This window comes from Ciconia boyciana, chromosome 10 (assembly GCF_034638445.1).
Source record: "Ciconia boyciana chromosome 10, ASM3463844v1, whole genome shotgun sequence".
Taxonomy (NCBI): Eukaryota; Metazoa; Chordata; class Aves; order Ciconiiformes; family Ciconiidae; genus Ciconia; species Ciconia boyciana.
Genome location: NC_132943.1, coordinates 3,280,480 through 3,297,339, shown reverse-complemented (window position 1 = coordinate 3,297,339; position 16,860 = coordinate 3,280,480). Strand labels below are relative to the sequence as shown.

The window sequence follows — 16,860 nt, the reverse complement described above, 5'->3', positions numbered from 1 at the left end:
TTAGTACAACGTGTATTTTATTGCAGGAAGAAGAGGCTTTATCACAACAAAACGGGCAAAGAAACAAAAAGACTTGAAGAAACAGCACTTCTCTAATTCTTTCCAAAAGTTCAGAGACCCACCAAATCCTGGTGGATTACCTCCACCAGTCTCCTGATTTGAGGTAGGTGAATTCTCTCTTTGCCACTTTTTCTCTTCCTGTCACATACATATGGATAGTAAACACAGGGATTTCAAACTTTAAAATCGTTTCTTCTCTTTTCTTTGCTGTGTCAGAAAATAATGGTGGGCTTTCAGTAGGTTGGTGTTATAGGCAGTGTTGGTTATCTGGCGGTAATGTAGTGCCACCACTAGAAATTAATATACCGTGTTTATTTTTAGTATTATGGAAGACGATGCAATTACTAAATATAATTTTGTGTGACTTTTCCAGTTAACAAAATAAAAATAGCAATTATCGAAGATAGAATCGGGCAGAATCAGACCGGATGCTTGTAAACAGGTCTCTCAGCTTTTGCCAATATTTTCCAGCATGGAGCCCATGGCTCTGATTTGGAATTAACTCTTTTGGAGGAGCAGTTTTCACTTATGCCACAGGGTAAATGGGAAGAATAACCTGAGAAACAGCCAATAATCAAGTTGATTGGTTTAGAAGAAATATGTTTAAAACCCACCTGAAGAAAAAAGAGAACTGGCTGACTGCCATTCTCTTTCTCTACTCATTTGTGACAGCGCACAATTGAAAAGTTATTGAGTTTGTTTGTTCCTGGAAGATCTTTTTTTGGGCATTTTTCATTTTTCCTTATGAAAAGTAGAGTATCTTTAATTTTAGATACATCAAATACCATAGTTGTAAGAATATTGTATGTATCTTAAGAGATTAGATGGGGACAGGATTTTTTTAATCTGTTAGCACAGACTTGTTATGTAAATAGAAAGCTCACAAAGCGAACGAGACAGCACATGCACTGAAAAAAACAGATGTCTCTTCCCCAGAAATACATTCACCATTAGATTCCTGCAACTTGGTGAGAATTCATTGGGAAGTTTATTGTTACAGATATGTATGCAATCGAAAAATAAACATATTGTAGTCACTGTGTAAGTCCTGTACTTATCTCTGAATGATAAACTGGTCTTCTCATGCATGGTGCAGTGCTGTTTAATAACAGCTAGGACAGGCTGCGACAATCACCTTACATTAAATAGCAGACTTTGGAAGTATGAGTGCTTTTTTCAATGTCAAGTGTCCATTTTTTAAATTGAAAAAAAAAATCCTTTGCCCTTTTTTTTACAAATGCTTATTTTTAATTCTTTATCACAAAAACTGGTAGTTCCTAATAAGCAAAGAAAGACAGGAAGGCTGGTTAAAAGGAGAATGAGAACAAGACTTTCAGGAGGGGAACAGCAATGCAGAGCCTATTGAATTAGCCACAAAAATTCTCTTGGCTCACCATATAGGAGCCTTTTGATTACCACCGGTAGTCTATGCTTAGTATTTATAAAACTGTTTTCTGTAGCTGGTCATCTGTCTCTGTGGTGCTAGTATTTCGATGCTAGTAAGTTTGAAAATGGCATAGGCATAATTAAGGTAATGTCTATTTTTTCAGTAGAAACTTTAATTACACCTTTGCTTACACATTTCCATTTCCGTATGCTCAGTATGGGCAATTTTTATCATTAATTTATTGTTACTATTTTGTTTAGATACGATCAGTTAAAAATACGATCAGGTTATTTATTTGAATTCCTTTTAATAACGCTTTTCTGTAGATTTCTTGAGGCTTTTATTAGAAGCTTCTTTTACTGATGCTACTTCAGTCTTTAGTACTGTCCATGTCTGTGGTCAATGACCTAGTTATTTTACGCCCTAGTATGACTTAGGTTTCATTCTTGGGCTATTTCATCCATCTATTGAAATTGTTTCCAGTAAATTAGTTTTACAGTGTTTGCTGTGATTAGCATTATATGCTCAAGGGAAGTTTGTCATAAAAATGTCTCTTATCAATACCGTTCAATGTGTTTAAGCATTAATAAATAATTTTACCTGAAGAATGTAATATCCATAGGGAAATTACGATCTAAAATATATTTGTATGCAAATTCTTTAATGGTAGGTTATATCATCTTTCTATTTGTTTTGTTACTGTAAAGATAAGCTATGTTGTGAAGCCATGGATTCTTATTTATCTATAATTTTATGAATAACCTACATAAAAATGTTCATTCTTTGAAAGTTTCATGCAGCTTATATACAGTGGAAACACGTTAAAAGTTTCTGTCATTTCTACAACTGAAGAAGAAATTCTTATGTTTAAATTATGCCATTTAGTATTAGATTTTAAGATTTGGGATTTCTGGAGTAATTTAGAAAACATTGGCATTCAGTTTCTTGAAAAGCTGAAGCTAGTAGCTAAGGCCCATTGGTAAGAACCTTGTGAGTCCTGTGGGTGCTTCACGGGAGAAAGTTCAGTGTGTCTCAAACCCCGTGAGATTTGTGTCGTCTCCTTTCACAGCACGTCTGACTTTGTTGTGAGTAACCTTTACGGCAGCTCTGTCCATTGAATACCCCAATTCTTCACCTGCTAAAACGCAGTATTTTTTTTTTACTCATATATATTCAGTATTTAGAGCCCTATGACTCCTCGCATTTATAAGCTCACAGATTTGTTTGTTCAACAAAGGTGTTTAACCCTTTCAACTAAGGGGAAGAGGCTTTGTTTTACTAATAGCAATAATACTAATTTTGTTGTTACGGATGTTTTATTATTATTTTTTTTTAATCATTTTTAATATCATCTATGGACTGAATGTACCTTGTTAGTATTCTCGATAAATAGAAACATTCAGTATTAAGCCCTGTAATGTTCAGAAGCATTAAACATATAGTGCTTAAACATGGAAGGTGTGTAGTTCCCCAGTCTTTAAGAAAATCTAAACTTATATTCATAATTTTATAGGGGCTTAATTTGCAAAGTGATACTGGTTGGGGAAGAACTTTAGTGAGTTAATGATTTTTCTTCTAAGTAGTTTGCATATGAAAAAACTGTTGGTTGAAAGGCTCTACTGGGTTGGTAAATGCAGTCTGAAACAACCAAGACTCTTTGGTATCCTTTTTTACAAAATGCTGTGCCTCAATGTTGCCCTTAAATTGGGAAGATGCTGATCAACTGATAACTCGGTTAAATTAGTGGTACTAAAAAAGTCAGTGAAAGCCAAACAGCAGGTCATCACCAAGAAAGCAAAAAGGGTTTGCTTATAAACTTAACTAAGTTATTTTAATAATCATAGTAAATACTGTCTTGGGTATTTGCAGCCAGTGTACTTTATGTGACTTACGTGCTTATACCCTGTTTGTTTGGCTTTTCTGAAATTTTTCATTCACATTTTGTACCAACGGGTTTTCTGTTAGGGGAGAAGGTTTTAACAACAACCAAGACCTTTACTATGATGACAAATGGCTTTAAAAGAGATTCCAAATACGTGATCTGTAAATCAGAACAAATTCGTTGGACTTTCTGTAGGATTCAAGAAGCATTGATTGGCTATGTTGCATCTATTTTAATTGAAGATTTATTTTTTAAAAAATGTAAATCCCCAATAATTCTGAATTTGTTAAATGTGTATTTCTAATCCCTAACCATGGCCTTACTGAGTCCTCAGGCTTTCAGGTAGTGTTTTAAAGGCCTACGTTAACTCTTTTGGCTATGCCTTTAACCTAATGAGCTCCAATCCATTTCACCTCTAAAAGAACTAATTAATTGACTTAAAGTCCTGCAAAGACTATTAACTCCTTGGAGTGTCAGAGAAATTGAAACTGGCACAATCAAAGCCTAACGAACCCCGAGCCAATGGAGGACTGCAGGGACATTTTGGTGGTGATTCTGAAGGAAATGGCTCAATAACAGGCAGATGTTACAGAATAACCCAGGTTCTGTTTCAGCTGGGGGTTCACCAGTATCTGTGTACCTGTGCAAAGACTAATTTAATAGTCTTTTAATATAGACTAATACTCTAAATAGACTAATTTAATAAAGCTCATCAACAATACTGGTGGAACCTCTTGCATAACCAAGGCCATTTGCAGTATCGTAACTCTTTAAAGCCTAGACTTCTTGCCTTTGTAGTTGAAAGGTTTTTAGCATGCATCAGTACAACTCAAGTTGTCTGAAGAAGTGACCTTTTTTGTATGCATGCTAGTTCCATCATAAAAATCCATATACTCATTTTTATAGAAATCTACTCACTCTTCTGGACAGTGGACCACCATAATGTAGTAAAAGCTATCTTTTTTTTATCGGTTCCAGTCAGAGCCATCCTACCCTTCTTTAAAAGCAAATATTATTAGAGTTTATACTACAGAGTAATTGGATAAGGGCTTACAAAGCAATCAAGAAAAGTGAAATAAAAATATTTGGCTCATTCTTTAATTTAAATACTGCAACTGTCTCAACAGATGTAACGTGGGGTGCAAGAGTTCCTCAGATGAGGGGTGTAGTAAGACAAGGAGCCAGCCTCAATGGACATAGCCCATTATCGAGATCTAAACAGGAGACTATAAAGCAAAGCTGAAAGTGCATCAAGAATTATAAGAAGCCTAAAGATCCCCAAGGTAACTAGAAGCAAGACCATGAGGAGTAATGTAGGTAAGTATTCGAAAGTAAATCAATGCATTTATTAAGTTGAGAAACTTTTGATTTTGTTTTGATGGTTTTATGCTATGGTAGTAAAGTTTGTTGCAAAATGTCTTTCAAGTAGTATAATACAAAAGATTTGAGCCAATGTTAAAAAAAGTTAAACAGAAGAACAGCAGACATTGTCAACATTTAATGGTGCTGAAGTAGAAGAGTAAACAATTTAGCAATTCATATCTTTGTACAAGATAGACAGTGCACCCATACGTGGACCTTTTTGATAACAGAACAAAGAAGAAAAAAGCATTCTTGACCTAGATTTAACAGATTGTATTGAAACAGCATATGAAGCACAGTATTTTAATGGTAAGAAAATTACCGTTTTGTGACAGTGTGATTCATATGGTGTATTAGTCATAATTGGTAGTAATATATTTTGACATAATTAAACAATAGAACTCCAGTTATCTGTATCAGAAAATATGCAGCACCATCCTTGACCTAGATTATATTGTAGTAGCAAAGTGTAGCTGCCTTGCCCTGAGATGAAGCCAGAACTTTACAGTAAAATGTAAAATGAAATGCTCTTATTCTTATACATTTTCATGATCAAAATATAAGGTTATACTATGTCAACAACCAGCAGATGGAGAAAAAGAACGTCCTAGGAAGCTCAAAGAACACGCTAGGAAACTGAGCTATAAATACCAGGCTAATTCCATAGCTTTAAGATTTCTCCAAAGCTTTTTTAAATCCCTCCAGAAAAGACTGAAGAGATCCCTAATCTGAAGTGCCCCAGTTGAAGAAATGTGTACGTTTTTATTTTTAAATAAAATTATGTTAATCTACAATATAGATTGTGTCGACATCTTAATGACTCAGTGTAGTGTCTATACTATATTTGTTGCATCAAAATAAGGTTTTTAAGCACATTGGTACATTTTCATTCTTATCAGTATTTTCTTCTTCAGAGAAAATACAGAATTCTGTCTGATCACCTCTGAACTGATATGTATAGTATTCCCACAGAATACTTGATGTTCACAACTCATTTTGAATCTCTATTTTTTTAGAGAGCTGTCCCTTTCAGTAGAGGGAGCTAACAGAAGAGCAATCTTCTTTGGTAGGATTTTATAAAAATTTGGAAGATCTTTTGATATTTTTTTCCTTTGCATTTGTAAATTGTACCTATGGAACCTAACGTTGTGGCTATATTTAGAAATATTTGTTTTTCTGGCTTCCACACTTAATATTCTAAATTCTTGAAAGCCGGCTTTCAGATTTCATGGCATTCCAAGGAGAATGTTATTCTCATGTTGTAATTGAATTTGGTGAATCTGCAATGTGAACAGGTTCTAAGACAAGTGTCTGTAAGAAAACCTGGATTGTGAGATAAGTGAATTGTTGAGTGTATAAGTGAAGGGATTCTTTTCTCCATAGTGTTGGATGAAAAGATGTATACCCTTGTATTACTGAAGCACTATGTCATGCTTCTTGTTGAAGTTAGCAAAACCAGTAGCTGGGGATGTCGTGAGACAGAATTATCATGTAACCATAGAGTGATATCGGTTGGAAGGGATATCTGGAGGTCACAGAGAATGGCTGAGGTTCGAAGGGACCTCTGGAGGTCATCTTGTCCGACCCCCCTGGCCAAGCAAGGTCACCTAGAGCAGGTTGTCCAGACAGTTTTTGAGTATGTCCATGGATGGAGACTCCACCACCTCTCCAGGCAACCTGTGCCAGTGCTCTGTCACCCCCACAGTAAACAAGTGTTTCCTGATGTTCAGACGGAACCTCCTTGTGTTTCTATCTGTGCCTGTTACCTCTTGTCCTGTCACTGGACAACACTGAAAAGAGCCTGGCCCCATCTTCTTTGCACCCTGCTTTCAGGTATTCATACTCATTGAGAAGATCCCCCCACAGCCTTAATTTTCCTAATACGTATTCAAAACTTTCCCTGTTCCACATGGGTCTGCTGCTTGTCCTTTAACTGTGGACCTCAGACGAGATTCTGGCTCCATCTTCTCCTTAACCACATACTAGCTAGTTGAAGACAGCAGTAAGATCTCCCCTAAACCTTCTCTTCTGGAGCTTCTCCTTCCATCACTCCTTCAAAATCTCTCTTACTTTCTGCACTCATGTTTTGCTTGAGAAAAATGCATTAAAAATAGTACCTTTTTCAGAAACTTCTGAGTTTCCATTGCATGTTCCCTCTATAAGAGGAAGACAATTGGAGAGCTTGGGAAAAAAAATTAAAAATCACGAATCTTCATTCCTAGAGCGCTGGAAATTTTTCCAGTGTATAGTACCAGTGTCTGAGACAAGACCCGCTATGTGTTCACTGTCAGTGAGACCTCAGGTAGAACGTATTTTGCAGTACTGGACACTGCCCTTTAAAGAAAATTTGTATTAGCCAGAAGAAGGCAAAGCAGAGCAACAAGCTAGTGACAGATTTAGAAAGCAGGACTTTTAAAGAACAGCTGAAAGGATTGGGTTTGTTTATTCTAGGAAAAAAAGAGAACACTGTAGGATGGGCATAAGGCTTTAAAAAGATAAGAGGTTTTTAGAAAAGCAATGGTGGCAGTTGTTCTGTAGATTTTTAAAAAAAAAAAAAGGCAAGTTCAATTTGCACAAAGGATAATTTAGGATAGATGTAAAGAGAAAACAGTCCGAGGTTTTTTGATTTACCTCGTATCTGACTGAAAATGTGGATGAAAAACTGGGATATTTTACCTATAACTGTCATGAAATCTATGATACGAAATTTTAAAAAATGCATAAAGAAGCAGCTTTCAGAGACAATCTTGATAATTTTGACCTTCCGCCACTGGCAGTGGGCTGAGCAGATTGCTCTCCTGAGATCCCTCTTCAGATCCTCAGTTTCTGTATTTCTGTCACCTTGATTGTGGGATTAGCTTTGTTCTGTTTCCCTGCAAACTTTTTCTATTACTGATAGTATACTTCAGTTTAAGGTACGTGGTATTTAAAGTCTTTATGTGTGGCAGTTTCATTACAAAATAATGAACCAAAGGACCTTTTTTCTTAAATAAAATGCTTTGAAATGCTTTGAAAAGCTCTTATTTAAAATGGAGTGAAATTCAGGTTCAGCAACCTTTCGAATTTTGCCACTGATTTCCTTGAATTCAGATTTCCATCGAGATAGTAGGCTCAAGTATAACGTAAAAAATAAATGCTTGCAAAACAAATGTGGGAAGCTATCGTACCTGTTTGTAGCTTGAAGTCATATTTCTCAGATTTTTCTGCCAAGAGTTTATGGCATTTGTTCATGACATTAATGGCTTTGTTTATGGAGGGGGTTTTGTGACAGAATATATTTGTGTTACTAAATGAATTTCTTCTGATCAGGCTTTAAATATGTTGTGATGAAGAGCTGACTAAATGGTTCTTTGCCTACATTTTTTCCAATAGCTCACTTTTTGGAGCATGGTGCCAGAACATGCTAAATATCTGTGTTACGTCCTTACCGTCTGCATTTCCAGAGACATTTTTCAGGCCTGTTCAGAGAAAAAAGGACTGTTTGAGTTTTAAGTTAGTATCTGGCACAACACATTGTCCTTCGGTTGGGATGAAGTAGTGCGTTTTCTAGGTTCTCATCATTTTTGGAGCTTTGTTCTTAAACTCTTGGATGTACTGCATCCTTAAAGGGACACATGGTTTTAATTTCTGGGTGCCTGTGGTCCTTGCTCTCATTTTTTCTTTTCTCTGCTTTGACGAGCTGGTGGAATTCTCTTATACTTGTCAAGCTTGAATGTGATTCACCCTTTTGTTTAGTTCCTTCTGAAGAGAATCAAACCTTTCTTGTCTAGCTTAGCGTATGTGCAGTCTATCGCGCATGCAGTAAAATCAGGTTTTATAGCGCATTGAGTGAGCAAAGCCATGGCTACCTGGCAGGACAGAGTTGAGCACCGTTACCAGGTACCATCTTGCTCTACATGAAACCTAACGATGTCTTGTTTGGATGGCAAAACACCTCCAAGGAGAGTTTCACAACCCCTGTACTGAAGCAGAGAATAGAATGCTTTTTATTATCATAAAAACAAATGTTTAATTTTCTCGGAGCCAGACTGCAGTCTTCACAGTTTATTGGGCAATGAAATTTATCCTTATTAAGGTGTCAGTGTGAATATGTCTGATAATTGTCATATAAAAATTCAACCCAAAAATACACAGACACTAACATTTAGGTACTTTGCTCATTTTAGTAGGCTAAAAATACCTTGGCTTTCTTAAAAGTAAATCTCTGAGTGAAGGGAATGGGACAGCCACACAGGAAACAGGTTTTTCACTCATGAAGCACAAAATCTTATTTGAAACTAGTGGCGTGTGTGCAGTCGAGAACTTTGCCATCTTTGTTGCTGGAATACAGATTTAACTTTAGTGGAGTAGATTTTTTAAAAAGAAGTTGTACATTGGCATTTTCTTAAATATGAGATTATATTTTCTGTGCTCATGATGTTTTATGGAAATGAAGCATGTACAAAATAAGCGGAAACAGGTATTTATTTCAGAGTTTCAAAGGAGAAATAATATTCTAAGAAACCTCTCTGATTAAGTGTTTCTAAATATGAGGAAATAGTTAAGAATCATTTAATATTAACATCGGAAGTGGACTGTATTGCTTACTATTGCTTATCTTCTGTTTCAACTGATTCTTTGTTTTTCAGCTTGGAATGAACAAGATGAACATATCCACCTTCAGTGTAATGCTTAATGAGGAAAAAGGTCAGGCTTGCTTTTTTTTTTGAATCCTGTGCACTACTGTTAATTAGTATATTAAAAAGTCCTTTATATTTGCATTACTTATTTCATATATCTTAAATAACAAACCAAATGTGAAGTTTTAATATGAGGGTGAGGAGGGTTATTTTTAAATTGAATGGTATATTCAGAAAAGAGCTGACTCAGACCAGTGGAAGTAGAAAAAGAAGCTATAGAAGGAAAGGTCATGTATACAAATCTTCATAGAGATTCATTTAAAAATTATTAAACTTACAATTAATGGACCTCTTGTATATCAAGAAAGAAATATTTGTCGTAATTTTCATGGAGTGAAAGCATTTAAAAGGATTAAAATCACCCACTTTTTTTGTTTAAATATCCTTGAAGTTCTGGGTCCTTTTTCAGAAAACAGAGAGAACCGTCTGTCTCTTAAATAGAACAGCAGGGCCAAATTCTCCAAATACTTACACATTCAATTAGGATATCCCTGAAAGACAGTGAGTAATAATCTACTAATGCTAGAGATTCATCTATCATATTGTACAGGTTCGTAGCATACCAGATTTCAAGAGGCAGCCCAAGCTCTCAAGCACTATTACAGTTATGCCAGATAAGGCTGTAGAGTTTGCATTAAGGTGTCTGAATAGCTGATTTTTATGTTATCTTTTTTTTTTAGTATCTTAAGAGTATTTTCGTGAGGGAAATTGCTGAGTAGAGATACATAATTCAGTAAACAATTTAAAAAATAGCACTTGGAGAAAAAATTCCCTGTGTCTAAAAATAGTATAGTCATGTGACTTATTACTTTGCACAAAAGCATAATTTACAGGTTTAATTTGCAATCCTGCTATGTTTCTGACATTCTCTTGCACAGAAACTGAATGTGAATTGTTCAACTGATTTAAATATTGCTGTGTTCTGAACATCAGATGTCTAATACAAAGGAGGTTTATATCATTTATTGAGGCCTCTGCATTTAAGATATGGGAGTATGGTTTTCATTTTTACCATTTATTGCTTAATTTTTGATATCACAGTGCACAGTTAATGGAGATCTGGGGCTAATCCGGTAATTATTATGCCAGCAGCTTGGAGCCTTTCACCATATTTGCAGCAATCTGATTTTTTCCTTTTTTTAACTGCATATCTAAAATCTAATTGAGTTTTCATGTTCAGGTTTTGAAAGTTACATTTAAATATTCTTTGCTTTTAGAATTAACTTTTTGGTTTTCACAAATGTATATTTCCCTAGTAACTGGTAAGTCAATAATGTACAGCAAAGCTGTCAACTAGAACTGGACACTTACAAATAGTTACTACCTATTTATTTTCTGCATCTATTTATTAGATACCTTAAGACCATTCTGTATCAGATGCTCCTGAAATTCCTATAATCTTCATTATAAAACCATTACAAAAATATGTTTAATAATTTCAGATTTTTGGAAGCCTGAAACATGAGAATTGAAAGAAGTTTGTTGTTTGTTTATTCATGTGCTTGGATCTCCTTTTGAAGTATTTTTAACTTTGGTCTAAAACTTTAAAATATTTATAGCTAAATCATTTCACAATATTCAGTGTATTGCTGTAAGAGTTATAAGTTTATGTTAATTTTAACTTCCTTATCACTTTTTCTGACGAATGTGAATGTCTGCAGTGGTCATTTTCTAATAAATCTGTGTGTTATGTTAGCGAGAGCGATCCCACAGTGACAAAGCAGATTTTTCTATTTTAATGTCCTCTTCTGTTGTGGCAGTTGGTCTTGGAAGGTCTGAATTCTCTCTCTTGTAGGCACAGATTGCTTTTTTTCTTCCACATTTTGCAGTCATGTTTTTTTCTTGACGTGGAGTCATGGTAACTTTCCCTGATAGACTCTTCTAGAGCTTGATACTTTCTAATAGAGCTAACAGAATCTCAATTGGTATAGGCAAGTTTCAGTGTTGTAACCATGAAAGATACCTGAAGCCACAAAGAATTAAGATCTACTCATGCTTGTTCCAAGATACTAAATTCTGTAAAAGCATTACATCAACAAAATCAAATGTTTTAAGAATTTACTGCAGGTAGTACTTTAAGAATTGTGGCTTTCTTATAGCAAGATAGGTTTTGGAGGGGACAGAAATTCCTATTCAAAGAAAGCCCAGAAAAAGTGGCCTTCCCAGTCGCAGAACTGATGATGTATCATCGCTGCATGATGAAGAAAGAAGAAATGAACTGTGGCAAAGCTGTCAGAAAGAGTTCAAGTATAATTTCTCTTTATATTATAGAAAGCTTAGTCCTTTAAAATCCCCAGCTAGGAACCTCACTATGCAACTCCCCTGCTTTCTTGTTTCAGAGAATAAAACAATAACCAGTTTGTGTAAGACTGTTTTAGCTTTATGTCTGCAGATTGAAACAAGACCATTGAAAAGTAAATATATGAATGGGGTTTGGCCATTAAAAAAAAAAGAGAGAAAACATGCAAGCCCAGGTTTGCTTTTCCTAGATTTGTAGGTTGCTGAAGATGGACATCGTATATTATACAAGATCCTCACTTCCTTATACGAGTTCCCCTAAAGTGACAAAGTGGATGTAATAACATTTCTTCACTTCTTATTAACATATAGGTTAGTAACATTCTATTTCATAATATTCCCTAGGAAGGGTTCTGATAAGGGTGATATAATTCTTATCTACAGAATAACTTGGTTGATTTAAATTGCATACCAAATATTAGTCTTAATTTTTCAAAAAGCTGAGTGCTTACGTTATTTTGACAGTAAAGTAGGCCTGTCTCACATGCACACAGTTTTGACCTATTTCCCTTGTAAAGAAAAACATTAATGTGGTGGAAGGCCTGAAAGAGCATTACGACTCTGTTGTATTCTTGTAGGGACTCTATCGGGTGCCCATTGTATTTATTAAATTCTTCTTGAGTAGACAGAGCTGAGGTTTACAAAGAAAATCTCTTTGTCTCCTGCCATCTTTTTCGATTGTCGTGTAGCTCAGTTTTGCTTTTTGTCAAAACCCTTTCGGAGGTGCTGTGTGTATGCATATGTGCATGTGTGGACACAAAGGATGCACTTTCGCCGTTCTTTCATTGGAAGTGAAGACCTCCATTGCTCCCAGCTCTGGGAGTTACACAGATAGATGTGTTAAAAGGCAGTCATACTCTGAGAAAGTTTGAGGTTTGAGTACTATGCGTACACTAAATAAAGGATGCTAAAAGAACCGCGCTTGTTCCCAGTTCAGCCATTGCCTTGGACAACTGTAATGACACAGTTAAATCTCCTGAATTGAGGACACATTGCAGCTCAATGAACTCCGCTTTTTACCTGCACTATGAGCATTGGTAGGAAGGATATCGGATGTAAGGTTACAACGTCTGATTAGTTAACAGCATGCAGGTCCAAAGTGCTCCAAGAGAAGAGATTCATATTGTGTGCTCTTAATGATCAGCTAGGATCTGTGAATGGAAATCAGTCTTTCTCCATGTGAATCTTTTCCTTATTGTTTTGTTGATGTAGATTCTTAAATAGTAGGTCTGAAGAGACTGCTTTGATCATGTAATCTGGCAGCGTAGGAAACCAAATAATACGGGGTTCTGTCCATCCACATGCAGTTAAGCAAGGCTGGCTGAGCTGGGCCATGACCAGTGGGCTGCTGGTAAAGATCGCTGGCTGTGGTTGTAGAGATAGGTGCAGTGGCCTGGACTCCTGAAATTTTTGCTATTTATGAGTTAATTCATCCAAATAGCTATCATTTTATAGAGCAGTTAAATTGGGGTCTTCCAATCCTAAAAAGTTATATAGCATTAAAAGTTGTATAAATTAGGAATACATAAGCCTTGTTATAGTACATAATAAAACTGTCCTTTATACAGTTCAAAATAATTTAATACCAAAGGCAGTTGGACTAGTATAAACTGATTCGACACTAGGGCAATTTAAAATGTATCATTTTAATTAAGTCATTCGGTGCAGATCAATTTTCTGGTTGTGGCAATGTATTCTTAATACTCTGTATTTATGAGTGAGATGAAGTTGTCTTTCTCAAACCAAAGGCCAGAGTATATCGTGTATACAGCTGTATTGTAATCCTGGATACCAATACAATGAGATAAGATTGATGGAAGAAAGGTTTCCTTTATACTTTAGGCACATTTGTTTCTTGAATCACTCACCTAAAAATAGGCCTTCATAAAGTATTCAATACCAATCTAATTAGTCAAGAGAATGCTGCTTTTCAAAATGGAAAAGCATTCCCAAAAAGTGATGCAACATTTGTATCTAATTAGATGATACAGGAGAAGCCTACTAACTAATTGCTTTGATAGACTTAAACAGATTAATAATGCGCAAGCGATAACTAAATAAAAACTCATTTTAACTCTGCGTGGTTTGAAAATAATGCTTTTTAAGAAGCTAAAACTTCCTGTTAGTTCTAAAACCCCAACACCGTGATTTGATTGTGCATCAGAGAGGCAGTTGTTGATCACGGACCTCTAAGTAGCCTTTCTTTGTGATACACGGAATTGTTAAGCACGCTTAAAAGTTCACGTAAGAAAAAAGTAATGGAGCGTCTTTGCAACAGTAGACTGTCAAAATTTGTCTTAACTGGCTTTATGTCCACTTATTAATAAAAGAAATGTTATATTGGTATTTATATCATCTGTGATAGATCTGAATCCAGACTATTAGTAGCTAATTGAAGTTTCTTTTTATTTCGTACCAAGTTTTCTATTTCACCATTTGACTAAAAAATTGTTGAAGTAAACATTAACAGCTGAGTGTGCAAAGAGGCTTCTTTAAATGCAACATTTCAAAAAGTGAGACAGTTGCATTAAAAATTGAAAACATACTTTCAGCATATGAAAATTAAGAAGAAATTTTCCATGGGGGGAGGGGTGTGAGGGGGCTAAAGGGGGGGAACAATTCAGTGTAGTTTTGCATAGTTCTCCAATGAAATATTTTTAAGCATATTGTAATGAAACTGGACTGCAAAACAAATCTAAACAGCATGTCTTGGCGCACAGAAAAAAGAAGTAATTGATTTAGATGTGGAAAGTTGTGTTACTCGTGGCGAGATAACATGAGTTGTCTGGAGTTGTTATGAGATTACAGAGAAGAGGTATTTATTACATGGGTTGATGAAAATCAGGCCTTTGGATAGAATCCAGTGTCCAAAATACTTTGGATTTGGTCCAAAATCTGAATACTTTCTAACCCAATCCAAAGTACTTGAGTTAGAATACTTTGATGGAGAAGGGGAAAATGGTACATCAAAAGGGACGGGATTTTTCTGCCATCGAGTTGGAAGATTCTGGACTGGTAAGGAATGTAAAGCTTTGAGTAGTCAAATGGATGCTCTGTATGTGAGAGCATTCACGGTCAGGCTGGTCCCTGTTGGGATTTAAATGTCTTTTTTCAATCACAGAACGGTTTGCCAAACCTAATAGAGCGGTGCCACCGTCCCCTCCAGTTGTCCCTTTAAACTTGCAGCTTCTTGTCTACGCTGCCTTTTTGTATAAAATGTATTATAAAACCAGCCTATGCCAGCGGTAGGGTGAAAAAGAGCCAGACCCAGCCTGGTTTAAGTGACTCTCATCCTCTTTTTCTCTGCTGTCTTCCTTAGCTGCATTTTCTTTGTTTGGCTGATAACTGATTATTGGGAAAATGCAAAGGGTGGCCTTTGTTGAACCAGATTTGAGAGGTTTAACCCTTCTTGGAGAGACCTGCACTACGCTTAACTTTTCTATGGTGTTATGCAGTTAAATAAAATAACACCTATCAACTCTGCACATGCAGTTTGGTGAAGGATTTCTGTACCAAAACATTGATGGCAACCTCTTACTTTTGCCCTTCATGCCCAATAGAAATGTGCAATGGTTACAGTATGTACTGGGTATTTTATTGCCCGCAGTTTGTGGAAGTCTGCACAGAACTGTGCTGGGGTTTCATGAAAAAAAATCTCACTTCCATGAGCGTTTTCCTATAAACACATAAAACATAGCTAGTTACAGACTGATTAGCCGTGTACTTCTACATGGCTAGTTACACACTGATTAGCCGTGTACTAGGAAGCTTCCAGGGAGCCTTAGCCCTCTTTTCTTTAATTGATTGCACACAGGCACCGCGGTGTGTCCTCACAGACCCCAACTTGCATATCGGCACAGTAAATTACAAGATAAAAGGTCAAACTTCAATGATATGAATAGCATTGCTCACTGATTTCTGCTTAGGGTGAGTGTGGTGGTTTAAGTATTTTTGTTCCTGGGGTAGAATGGAAAATGGATCATCATACCTGTGCTCTGATTAAATTTTATTTTTTACATCACTCAAATCCTTGTGTTAGTTTACAGTTCTTCAGTACTTCTCAAGAAAAAGTCATACAAACAATAAACTTTGACTGAAGGTATATGATTGAAGCAGCCATTTTATTGCAATTCACTGTACTGAGTAAAAATATTTAAATATTTTCCACAGACGAAGCAGTTAAGTGAATTCTTTTGCTTCTTTTAGTACTATTTCAAGCTATGTGCAGTACAGAAAAATGGTTTATCTGATTAGATGATGATAAGTATTACAGTGGTGATGGAATGGGATGTTAGCTGAGGCAGAGCATTGCAGAACCAGTAGAAATATAAGGTTACTTCAAAGTGTCTCTTGCTGCTTGTGCAAAAAAGAAATTGATGGCTATTATTTTCTCATAATGGATCCAGTGCAATTGCTCTAAATAGCAACATGAGCCACAGCAAGGCTGGCTAAGAGATGAGCAACCTTCTCTGCACTATGCGCTTCCAGTATTTTAAATATCTATTTGCTGATTCTGATTTTACTTTAGGAAGTTAATTCTCATTAAAAATAATAGGGGAATTATTTACCTATTTTAGCTTTCCATGGGACCTGTAATAAAAATGCCAGTGCAACAGTCGGCAATAATGCTGAAACTTGAAGGTAAATTCTGCCTTGGTTTTGATGAAACATCATCTGCTACCTTCTTAATCAGGATAAAACCAATCAAACACCAAAACTTCTAAACTGAAAACCTGAGAGGGTCTTGAACTGTTGCCAAGTGCTCTCCAAATCCTATTTCTATGTACCAGATTTAGAGATTAAAGGATAGATGGTTTTCATATGAGAGGTGGCAAGGTGTTTGATGTGACATTGACTCTGACCTTCGCTAGCTGGTACTCAGTCACCCCTCCACTGTCACTGAGCAGGATCTCATGATAGTCTCCTCATCCCTTCCCCAATTTTGGCTGGCCAAGGATTACATCCTACTGGAGTGCTCCGGAGTGTAGGAAAGTTGAAACATAGCCCTGCAAAACAGTGCCAGGCTATTCTAGAAGGCTTCTATTCTGAAAATCACACTCTATTCTTTAGATTTCAGCACCTTAGTCAAGGGGGGATGTCCAGCCGGCTCCTTTGTAGTCTGCATCCTTCTTGTAAATACCATGGCTCTTTTTCTTTATGCAGCATTTTGAACTTTACATTTTTAAGTAGCA

At 36.1% G+C, this 16,860-nt stretch overlaps 1 protein-coding gene across 10 annotated transcripts in view; it reads left to right on the top strand.

The window, feature by feature from the left end:
* Positions 1–16,860, top strand: part of MBD5 (methyl-CpG binding domain protein 5) — a 171,536-nt gene that overhangs the window by 80,107 nt on the left and 74,569 nt on the right. For 9 of the 10 annotated variants that reach the window (XR_012044482.1, XR_012044481.1, XM_072875313.1 and 6 more), the window contains 3 exons: positions 27–163; positions 4,457–4,646; positions 9,320–9,377. The gene's annotated coding sequence lies outside the window, so the exon portion shown is untranslated. Of the gene's footprint in view, positions 1–26; positions 164–4,456; positions 4,647–5,707; positions 5,758–9,319; positions 9,378–16,860 lie in introns of all 10 variants that reach the window. The other variant, XM_072875316.1, reaches the window with a different exon arrangement.